Below are 12025 nucleotides of genomic sequence, written 5' to 3' on the forward strand. Positions count from 1 at the left end.
ACCTTCAATCTTTACACTTTCCCCTCAAGTTATGTATTCCGTCATATTTTATAACACCTTTTTCTTCTTCTTCTTTAAAAGGCTGCTTTCGACTTGCTCACCAAATCAATTCATCCCAAAAAAAATATCCATCTCCTATAGTGCCTTTTTTCTACATTCCCTAAACTCTCCTGCACTCCATCCTCCATCCAGCGTCCTTAAACGTATTTTTAACTCGAAGGTCACAAGAAACTCATTTTGCAATAAATGTTCGTTTCCCATAAATCGTACACTTTCAAAAATCCAATCTCACCCCTCCCCTCCAAATCTTCCCCATAACCCCTCCCCTCCAAATCTTCCCCATCACCCCTCCCCTCCAAATCTTCCCCATCACCCATCCCTTTCAAATCTCCCCCCTTGCCCCCTCCCTCCTAAACTACCCCCTCACCCCTCCCCGCCAAGACGCCCCCTCGCCCCTCCCCTCCTAGACTCCTGCCTCACCCCTCCCCTCCAAATCTCCCCCATATCCCATCCCTTTCAAATCCCTCCCCTTGTCCCTTCCCTCCCAAACTCCCCCCTCACCCCTCCCCTTCAAATCTCCCCACCCTCATTGCTTCTCAATTTCCCCCCTCTCACTCCCCCTCCTCAAAGCGTCCTCCCCGCTTCTTCCCCCTTCAAACTCTCACCTCCATCTCCCCCAACCTTCTGCCTCGCTCTTCCCCCTCCTCAAATAACACCTCATTGTGGCTCACCCAATCACCATCAAACCTTTTGTCCGCCCCATCCTTCCCTTTCTCCGAGCTATTCTGAAATCTCTGACACACCTTCAACAGCTCTCCCTACCTCTTCCACCTCTTCCACATCTTACCCTACCCCTCCTCCCCCCTGTTCTGTATCTGATGCTCCCCCTTCCTCTTCATTAACGGTATGGACCTCAAACATCCGGGGCCTTCGTTCAAACTTAACTGATCTCTCCATACAGGTTGCTTCTGTCAAACCAGACGTGATCTGCTTAACAGAAACTTTCCTCCTTTATGATGTCTCTGATTCCATAGTATCTCTCCCGGGCTACTCCCTCCTCCGGTATGATAGACCTGAGCCTCGTCCTGGAGGCGGGGTTGCTATCTTTATCAAAAACTCTTCCTCACTCGCCCTGCACTGCACTCTCTCCACCTCACCCCCAGGAATACCTCTGGCTACGGCTTCCCCTTCGCTCCCACCTCTTGTTCATATGTGTGTTGTACCGTCCACCAAACAGTGATGACTCCATCTACATCTCGCTGTCTGATGATATGGACCAACTTCTATCTACTCATCCCAACTCTCTCTTCCTCATATGTGGTGATTTCAATTGTCACCATGCCAGTTGGCTGGGTGTGGGTACCTCTCTCACCAGCCATGGCTCTTCAGCAAAGGACTTCAGCGACTCACTGGGACTGACACAATCTGTCAATTTCCCGACCCGGATCTCAGTCAACGGAACATCTTCTCTTCTGGACTTGGTTATGACTAACTTCCCTGAAAATGTCTGCTGCTCTTCTTCTGCTCCGATCGGATCATCTGATCATGTCCTTGTTAAAGTGGACATCTCTCTGACCATCCTCAGGGAGCCTGCTCAGCGTCGACGAGTCTGGCATTTCACTCAGGCCAACTGGCACGGTCTTCAAGCAGCCATCAATCATCTGGACTGGTCTCCCATCTCTGACATCAACTCATCCTGGGAATTCTTCCAAAGTAAATTGCTCTCTCTCATGCACAGATTTATCCCATCTCGTCTTCAGTTGTCATACCCTTCCTCCCGTCCATGGTACACGGAATCTTGTGGTGAGGCTGTTGCCCAGAAACAACTTGCCATCGTCTCCTGGAAAGCAAATCCAACGGAAGGAAATCTCATTTCCTTTCACAAAGCCCGAAACAAGTGTGTGTCCACCCTCAGGAGAGCCAGGAAACAATATCTCTCCGTTCTCAAGACCGAACTCTCTTATCTGTCTCCCTCTTCCAAATCCTGGTGGCGTCTGGTCAAATCCGTTTCTGGTGTTTGTTCCCCCTCCATCCCCTCCCTTACCTCAAACGGCTACACAGCTGACTCCGCACGTGAAAAAGCTGAATGCCTCAACTCTGTGTTTGCCTCTAAATCTTGTGTCCCAAACCCATCCCTCTCTGTACCCACCATACCCAGTCGTACCCTGCTGCTCCTGGACTCCGTGTCCTTTCCTCCTGACAAGGTGGAAAAGTTTCTGTCAACACTCGACTCTGATTCTGCAACTGGACCCGACGGCATCAGCCCACGGGTCCTAAAATCCTGCTCTGCTGCTCTATCTCACCCTCTCTCTGTTCTCTTCACCCTCTCTTTTGCTCAAGGTCAACTGCCATCTGCTTGGAAATCAGCCAACATCACCGCTTTGCACAAAAAAGGTGCAAAAACAGATCCTAGCAACTACAGACCAATCAGCCTTCTCCCAATTATCAGCAAAGTCATGGAATCCATCATTGCTTCGGATATGAAATCTTTCCTCTTCTCCAATGGCTTGATCTCTGATCATCAATTTGGTTTCAGACCAGGTCACTCTACTCTGGACATGCTGCTTCTGCTGTCTCAACAATGGATGGAGGTCCTCAATGCCAAACAGGAAATTAGAGCTGTCTCCCTCGACATATCACGTGCCTTCGACACGGTCTGGCACCCCGCTCTGCTCACCAAACTCTCCTCCTTTGGTATCCATGGAAATCTCCACGCATGGCTGGCGGACTTCCTCTCTAGTCGTCGTCAACGTGTGGCCCTGAATGGGTTTCTCTCATCTCCTCTTCCTGTTCAGGCTGGAGTTCCCCAAGGCAGTGTTCTGGGCCCCGTGCTTTTTCTGGTCTTCATCAATGATCTCTCTGACTCTCTCGAAAATCCTCTCTATCTCTTTGCTGATGACTCCACTCTCTGCCGCTCCATTCCTCTTCCCTCAGATCGGCAGTCTGCTGCCTCCTCACTCTCTGAAGACCTGGACAAAATCACAGACTGGTCAAACAAGTGGAACATGTCTTTCAATCCTGACAAATCTCACACTCTTACTTTGTCTCTCCGAAAAGATCGACTGGACAACCCTCCCATCTACTTTCTCAACAATCCTCTCCAAGAAGTTCTGTCGCTCAAGATTTTGGGTCTCACTATCTGCCATGATCTTTCTTGGGAAAACCACATTTCCAAGCTGGCCTCCAAAGCCAGTCATGGCTGGCGGACTGGGCATCCTCCGTCGTGCGAAGTCCTTCCTCGGCACACCTGAGCTCCTCACCACATACAAGGCTTTCATCCGCAGCTCAATGGAATACTGTTCTCCCCTATGGGCCGGTGCTCCTGCCTCACACCTAGCTCGGCTTCACGCTGTTGAAACCAAAGCTTTCAGAATTATTGGAATCTCCCGCGATGAAGCTATCTCTGAGGGCCTTTCACTCGCTCACCGCAGGCAGGTAGGTGGTCTTTCTGTCTTCTACCGACTCCTCTCCGGCCTTGCACCCCCAGCTCTCTCTGTGCTCTGTCCCCCAAATATTCCTACAGGTCGCACAAGATCTGCCAGCAACCCTCTGATGGTTAAACTGCCGAAATCTCGGCTCTCTGCTCACCTTCACTCTTTCATTCCTCTTTTCTCCCGCCTCTGGAACAAACTCCCTCACTCCCTTCAATCCCACTCCTCCCTCCAGGTCTTTAAAACAGCTGTTCACCACCATCTCTCATCTTCCCCCATCCAAAACCTTGATCTTTTCTACCCCCGCTAATGCACCCCAGATCCACCTTGTTTGAAATTCCAACTTCTTTCCTGGAAGTCCTGGCAGTGTCCATATGTTTTATACCTCTCCCACCGCCCCCTTCCCATGCCGCCCCCCCCCCCCCCCCCCAAAGCCCTCGCCCTCTTTCAGATCTCTCGATGTCTCTATGTCTCTCGGTCCCTGCTCTCAAATGTTGTGTTTGTGTCCTTCCCCCTCTCTCCCCATCTTGTCTACCGCTCCCGATGTTATATGTTTTATGTGTCGGTTTGTCTTTCTGTGTGATTAATGTTCGCTCTTTCACGAGCCTCGATCTTGTATACACAAAAAAAAAAAAAAAAATCGGTTTGATGACGTTGTATTTAATTAATAAAATCGGTTTGATGACGTATTTAATTAACAAAATCAGTTTGATGGCATATCACGTGACAAGGCCAAACGGTCCAAAATGCAAATCTTACACAAACGAACCCAAACATCCCTAAGTTCCAATAATATCAGTTTACTAGCAGAAGTACCCGGCGTTGCCGGGCAGGGAGGAGGGGGGGGGGAGGGAGAGGCGGGGGTGGGAGGGGAGGAGGAGGCGAGGGGTGGGAGGGGAGGAGGAGGCGAGGGGTGGGAGGGGAGGAGGAGGGGAGGAGGAGGTGAGGGGTGGGAGGGGAGGAGGTGAGGGGTGGGAGGGGAGGAGGAGGGGAGGAGGAGGTGAGGGGGTGGGAGGGGAGGAGGAGGCGAGGAGAGGGGAGGGGAGGGGAGGGGGGTGAGGAGTGGAAGGGGAGGGGGAGGGGTGGAAGGGGAGGGGAGGAGTGGAAGGGGAGGGGAGGAGTGGAAGGTGAGGGGTGGGAGGGGAGGAGGAGGCAAGGGGTGGGAGGGGAGGAGGAGGCGAGGGGTGGGAGGGGAGGAGGAGGCGAGGGGTGGGAGGAGAGGAGGAGGCGAGGGGGTGGGAGGGGAGGAGGAGGCGAGGGGTGGGGAGGGGAGGAGGAGGCGAGGGGTGGGAGGGGAGGAGGAGGCGAGGGGTGGGAGGGGAGGAGAAGGCGAGGGGTGGGAGGGGAGGAGGAGGCGAGGGGTGGGAGGGGTGGGAGGGGAGGAGAGGGGAGGGGAGGGGAGGGGGCAAGGAGTGGAAGGGGGAGGGGGAGGGGTGGAAGGGGAGGGGAGGAGTGGAAGGGGAGGGGGGGGGTGGAAGGGGAGGGGAGGAGTGGAAGGGGAGGGGAGGAGTGGAAGGGGAGGGGGAGGAGTGGAAGGTGAGGGGAGGAGTGGAAGGGGGAGGACAGGGGGGAGGGGTGGGAGAGGAGGAGGGAGGGGTGGAAGGGGAGGGGGGAGGGGTGGAAGGGGAGGAGGGAGGGGTGGAAGGGGAGGGGGAGGGGGTGGAAGGGGAGGGGAGGGGGAGGTGTGGAAGGGGAGGGGAGGGGGAGGGGTGGAAGGGGAGGGGAGGAGAGGGGTGGAAGGGTAAGGGATAGGTGGAAGGGGAGGGGAGGGGTGGAAGGGGAGGGGTGGAAGGGGAGGGGTGGAAGGGGAGGGGTGGAAGGGGAGGGGTGGAAGGGGGAGGGGTGGAAGGGGAGGGGTGGAAGAGGAGGGGAGGGGAGGGGTGGAAAGGGAGCGGAGGGGGGGAAGGAAGGGAGGACGGGAGGGGACGGGGGGAAAGGGACGGTGAGGGTAGGGGGAGGGGGGGGAAGGGGACGGGAGGGGAGGGGGGGAAGAGGACGGGAGGGGAGGGGGGGAAGGGGACGGGAGGGGACGGGGGGAAGGGGACGGGAGGGGAGGGGGAGGGAAGGGGACGGGAGGGGAGGGGGGGGAATGGGACGGGAGGGGAGGGGGGAAGGGGACGGGAGGGGACGGGGGGAAGGGGACGGGAGGGGACGGGGGGAAGGGGACGGGAGGGGACGGGGGGAAGGGGACGGGAGGGGAGGGGGGAGGGGAGGGGGGAAAGGGGGGAAGGGGGACGGGAGGGGAGGGGGGAGGGGAGGGGAAGGGGGGGAGGGGAGGGGGGAAGGGGACGGGAGGGGGAGGGGGGAAGGGGACGGGAGGGGAGGGGGAAGGGGACAGGAGGGGAGGAGGGAAAGGGGACGGGAGGGGAGGGACGGGGAGAAACAGGAGGGGTGGAAGGGGAGTGGAGGGGTGGAAGGGGAGTGGAGGGGGTGGAAGGGGAGTGGAGGGGTGGAAGGGGAGTGGAGGGGTGGAAGGGGAGTGGAGGGGTGGAAGGGGAGTGGAGGGGTGGAAGGGGAGTGGAGGGGTGGAAGGGGAGTGGAGGGGGTGGAAGGGGAAGGGAGGGGAGGGGGAAGGGGACGGGGGGGAAGTGGACGGGAGGGGAGGGGAGGAAGAGGAGGGAAGGGGAGGGACGGAGGGGGGAGGGATGGAAGGGGGAGGGAAGAGAGGGATGGGAGGGGAAGAGAGGGATGGGAGAAGGGGACGGGACGGGACAAGAGGGGAGAAGGGGCCGGGACAAGAGAAGGGGACGGGACGGGAGGGGCGAAGGGGATGGGAGGGGAGGGGAGGATGGGAAGGGAAGGGAGGAAGAGGACGGGAAGGGAGAGGAGGAAGGGGACGGGAAGGGAGGGGAGGAAGGGGATGGGAGGAGGGAGGAGGGAGGGGGAGGGAAGGGACGGAACGGGAGGGGAGGAGGGAAGGGGAGGGGCAGGAGGGAAGGGGAGGGGCAGGAGGGGAGGGGGAAGGGGATGGGAGTGGAGGGGGAGGAGGAGGGACGGTAGGCGAGGAGGGGAGGGACAGGAGGGGAGGAACAGGAGGGGAGGAACAGGAGGGGAGGAACAGGAGGGGAGGAACAGGAGGGGAGGAACAGGAGGGGAGGAACAGGAGGGGAGGAACAGGAGGGGGAGGAACAGGAGGGAGGAACAGGAGGGGAGGGGGAGGGAGGGGAAGGGGAAGGAGAAGGGGCAAAGGGAGGGCAGAGGGAGGGAAGAGGCGGAGGGGGAAGAGGTGGAGGGGGGGGAGGGGAGGAGGAGGTGGGGAGGAGGGAGGAGGTGGGGAGGGGGGGAGGAGGTGGGGAGGAGGTGGGGAGGAGGTGGGGAGGGGAGGAGGAGGTGGGGAGGGGAGGAGGAGGTGGGGAGGGGAGGAGGAGGTGGGGAGGGGAGGAGGAGGTGGGGAGGAGGGAGGAGGTGGGGAGGGGGGAGGAGGTGGGGAGGGGAGGAGGAGGTGGGGAGGGGAGGATGAGGTAGGGAGGGGGGAGGAGGTTAGGGAGGGGGGGAGGAGGTGGGGGAGGGGAGGAGGAGGTGGGGAGGGGAGGGGCGGAAGGGGACGGGAGGAGAGCTGCACAACGAACCCAAACATCCCTAAGTTCCGATAATATCGGTTTATAACCAAAGTACAAAATAACGATTAGATTAGCTCTTCTGTAATTGTCGACTTGTCTTATTCGAATGTTTATGTTTGCAACGCAAAGATAAAGATTCGAGTATGTGTACAAACCGGGAAACACGACAGGTGCAGCAAACAAGAAACACGACAGGTGCGGCAAACAAGAAACACGACAGGTGCGGCAAACAAGAAACACGGCAGGTGCGGCAAACAAGAAACACGGCAGGTGCGGCAAACAAGAAACACGGCAGGTGCGGCAAACAAGAAACACGGCAGGTGCGGCAAACAAGAAACACGCAGGTGCGGCAAACAAGAAACACGGCAGGTGCGGCAAACAAGAAACACGGCAGGTGCGGCAAACAAGAAACACGGCAGGTGCGGCAAACAAGAAACACGGCAGGTGCGGCAAACAAGAAACACGGCAGGTGCGGCAAACAAGAAACACGGCAGGTGCGGCAAACAAGAAACACGGCAGGTGCGGCAAACAAGAAACACGGCAGGTGCGGCAAACAAGAAACACGGCAGGTGCGGCAAACAAGAAACACGGCAGGTGCGGCAAACAAGAAACACGGCAGGTGCGGCAAACAAGAAACACGGCAGGTGCGGCAAACAAGAAACACGGCAGGTGCGGCAAACAAGAAACACGGCAGGTGCGGCAAACAAGAAACACGGCAGGTGCGGCAAACAAGAAACACGGCAGGTGCGGCAAACAAGAAACACGGCAGGTGCGGCAAACAAGAAACACGGCAGGTGCGGCAAACAAGAAACACGGCAGGTGCGGCAAACAAGAAACACGACAGGTGCGGGCAAACAAGAAACACGACAGGTGCGGCAAACAAGAAACACGACAGGTGCGGCAAACAAGAAACACGACAGGTGCGGCAAACAAGAAACACGACAGGTGCGGCAAACAAGAAACACGACAGGTGCGGCAAACAAGAAACACGACAGGTGCGGCAAACAAGAAACACGACAGGTGCGGCAAACAAGAAACACGACAGGTGCGGCAAACAAGAAACACGACAGGTGCGGCAAACAAGAAACACGACAGGTGCGGCAAACAAGAAACACGACAGGTGCGGCAAACAAGAAACACGACAGGTGCGGCAAACAAGGAACACGACAAGTGCGGCAAACAAGGAACACGACAAGTGCAGCAAACAAGAAAACACGACAAGTGCAGCAAACAAGAAACACGACAAGTGCAGCAAACAAGAAACACGACAAGTGCAGCAAACAAGAAACACGGTATGCGCAAAGAAACGCCGGATGCAGCAAACAAGACGGCAGGTGCAGCAAAGAAACACATGTGCAGCAAAGAAACACGACAAGTGCAGCAAAGAAACACGACATGTGCAGCAAAGAAACACGACATGTGCAGCAAAGAAACACGAAAGGTGCAGCAAACAAAAAACCAAGCAAATAAAGGCGCCACGATGGAATCACGGCACACGAATAACCGGCACGTGGGTCGCCTTGGTTAGGACCCTGGCAGATCGATAAGGCCACCCCGTGAAGGGCCGGCTCGGTGAAACGATGGACGTGGGGTCCGAAGGAGATACACGAAGCGGAAAGTTCAAGCTTCAGACGATTCCGAGCGCAAATTTCCTGAGGAACAGGGAACCCCACCACGGATGAAGAAAAAGTGCGGGATTGGGAAACTCACCTCACAATCACGCGGGTACGCGGCTGTCGCGGCTCAAGAATCGCGCATGCGCACTTCGCGCCGCCGTTATCTCCCGTTACTGGTAACGTTGCCGCCTTTGATGACGTTGTATTTAATTAGTAAGATCGATTTGATTACGTTGTATTTAATTAATAAAATCGGTTTGATGACATTTAATTAATAAAATCGCTTTGATGACGTTGTATTTAATTAATAAAATCGGTTTGATAACGTTGTATTTAATTAACAAAATCTGTTTGATGGCGTGTCACGTGACAAGGCCAAATGGTCCAAAATCCAAATCCTACACAAGGAACCCAAACATCCCAAAGTTCCGATAATATCGGTTTACTAGCAGAATTACCCGGCGTTGCCGGGCGGAGGAGGGGAGGAGGAAGGGGAGGGGAGAGGAGGAGGAAGGGGAGGGAAGGGGGAATTAGAATGGTAATTATTTTACACTAGCCGAAACCCGTGGAACATCCACGGAAGGGAGGATGTGGTGTATGGATAGAGTATACCATTATGGATGGCATAGGGGAGCGCTCATGGGATCTTCTTCTTCCGTTAAGCTCCAATTTTTTCTCTTTAAGTTAAGTCCAATCAGTCCTCTCTGCTCGAAGTGCTCAGGCCATGTCTTCCCACTCTCATACTTTTATTGCCGTTCGGTGTAGAAAGGGATTGACATATCGTTCGTCTGTTTTCAGCTCGTTATCTTTAAGCTTCCTTACGTCTTGCCACCTGCTACACCTCTCTGAGTTACGAGGATTTATGCAACACAGCCCGAGTGTCGCAACGTCACTCCATTTAACTTTATTAAAACTAGGGCATGCCCGTACTATATATAAGCTAGGACGTGCCCGTACGTGGGTGCCCGTTCCTTGCAAAAAAAAAAAAACTGCAAAAAAAAAAACAATGGTTTGGTCCATTCGCAACGACCACAGAACCCCCCCCCCCCTCTATTTACATGAATGGTTTGGTCCATTCGCAAAGCCAAAGCGAACGACCACAGAACCCCCCCCCCCCTCTATTTACATGAATGGTTTGGTCCATTCGCAAAGCCAAAGCGAACGACCACAGAACCCCCCCCCCCCCCCCCCACCCCCCCCTCTATTTACATGAATGGTTTGGTCCATTCGCAACGCCAAAGCGAACGGCGAACGGCTAAATCGCCATAGCTCGGTAAGTACTTGTCCGATTAATTTCAAACCTTGAAAAGGCACATCCTCGGGTCCCCAGCAATATACCTGGCAAGTTTCAAGTATATCGGACCGGTAGTTGTCGAGAAACAGCGGTCACAGACAAACGTACAGACGTACAAACGTACAGAGATTACTGGAATTATAGATAGATGACGATAAAGACGTTTCCTTATATATCCTAATTTTAAATGTTCAAGGGAATAAAAAGACCATTTGGTTCACACCACCCATGTTCACACCACTCGACTGTCCAATCAGCGGACGGCTCGCTTCGCCTTCGCCCAGCAGACGCCAATACGATGGCGTCATAAGATGGCGTCGTATCGGCAGTTAATCGGATGCTTTTGGGCCCCAACGTCGGCTAATTCTGATTTTTCGAGTATGGCTGTACGTGATAAACAAAGAGCGCGGTTCGTAGATCATAAATCCATTAGTGCCATGGGCATCGGGTCACTGGGTGCAGCGTAAAAGGGATAACAAAGTCGAGTCGATAACAAAGGGGACGGTGGGGAAGGGGACGGGGGGGAAGGGGACGGGGGGGGAAGGGGACGGGGGACGGGGGGGAAGGGGACGGGGGGGAAGGGAAGGGGACGGGAGGGGAGGGGGGAGGGGGGACGGGAGGGGAGGGTGGAGGGGGGACGGGAGGGGAGGGGGGAAGGGGAGGGGAGGGGGGGAAGGGGACGGGAGGGGAGGGGGGGAAGGGGACGGGAGGGGAGGGGGGGGAAGGGGACGGGAGGGGAGGGGGGGAAGGGGAAGGGGACGGGAGGGGAGGGGGGGAAGGGAGGGGAGGGAGGGGAGGGGGGGAAGGGGACGGGAGGGGAGGGGGGAGGAACGGGAGAAGAGGGGGGGACGAGGGGAGGGGGGGGGACGGGGAGAAGAGGGGAGGACGGGACGGGACGGGGACGTTCCGTTCCGTGGACGGCAGCCACCAAGACGACAAAGACAAGATAAGCCCGAGCTCCGCGTACACTGTACATGACGTGACGTGTTCTTTTCTTTGTTAATTCATATTCCCCCGTTTTGTATTTGAGGTCTGGTGTGCGGGATCCCGATTAGGATATTCATTACCGGCGTGTATTTTCCTGTCTTTGCTTTTCCCGAATAAACCCTTGTATTATTTTGCATCCCCCATTCAAACCTGTGCCGCTTGAGTTAATTTCCTCTCACAGGACCGGAGCTACGCCGGCGTGCTGCAGTTAAGTGCTTTCGCCGCAGCCTCCATTTCCCTTCTTCCTCCAGCGCGGCCATAGCCGAATCCGTGTTTGGATAGTTGCTTCCGAATAAGACCATTTAGGCTATCCGCAACTCTGATGTTAATCGGAATTGCGTGACAACTGGAGGGGGGGGAGGGGAGGGGGGGAAGGGGAGGGGGGGGAGGGGAGGGGAGGGGGGGCAGGGGAGGGGGGGAAGGGGAGGGGAGGGGAGGGGGGATGGGGAGGGGGGGAAGGGGACGGGGGGGGAAGGGGACGGGGGGGAAGGGGGGGAAGGGGACGGGGGGAAGGGGGGGAAGGGGACGGGGGGGAAGGGGGGGAAGGGGACGGGGGGAAGGGGACGGGAGGGGAGGGGGGGAAGGGGACGGGAGGGGAGGGGGGGGAAGGGGACGGGACGGGACGGGAGGGGGGGAAGGGAGGGGGGGAGGGGACGGGAGGGGGGGAAGGGGACGGGAGGGGAGGGGGGGAAGGGACGGGAGGGGCGGGGGGAAGGGGACGGGAGGGGCAGGGGGGAAGGGGACGGGAGGGGAGGGGGGAAGGGGACGGGAGGGGAGGGGGGGGAGGGGACGGGAGGGGAGGGGGGGAAGGGGACGGGAGGGGAGGGGGGGAAGGGGACGGGAGGGGAGGGGGGAAGGGGACTGGAGGGGAGGGGGGAGGGGAGGGGGAAGGGGACGGAAGGGGAGGGGGGAAGGGGACGGAAGGGGAGGGGGGAAGGGGACGGGAGGGGAGGGGGGAAGGGGACGGGAGGGGAGGGGAGAGGAGAGGGGGAAGGGGAGTGGTGTAAGGGGAGTGGTGTAAGGGAGTGGTGTAAGGGGAGTGGTGTAAGGGGAGTGGTGTAAGGGGAGTGGTGTAAGGGGAGTGGTGTAAGGGGAGTGGTGTAAGGGGAGTGGTGTAAGGGGAGTGGTGTAAGGGGA

General features: G+C 57.3%; 1 protein-coding gene across 1 annotated transcript in view; it reads right to left on the minus strand.

Annotated features, from left to right (window-relative positions):
* The window catches only part of LOC137434074 (tudor and KH domain-containing protein), a 127331-nt gene extending 118552 nt beyond the window's left edge, over positions 1 to 8779 (minus strand). Inside the window, exon 1 of the mRNA XM_078785786.1 lies at positions 8702 to 8779. The gene's annotated coding sequence lies outside the window, so the exon portion shown is untranslated. The remainder of the gene's footprint in view (positions 1 to 8701) is intronic.
* Between the last annotated feature and the right edge of the window lie 3246 nt (positions 8780 to 12025).

The sequence above is a fragment of the Myxine glutinosa genome, chromosome 10, assembly GCF_964187855.1.
Source record: "Myxine glutinosa chromosome 10, kmMyxGlut1.1, whole genome shotgun sequence".
NCBI lineage: Eukaryota > Metazoa > Chordata > Myxini > Myxiniformes > Myxinidae > Myxine > Myxine glutinosa.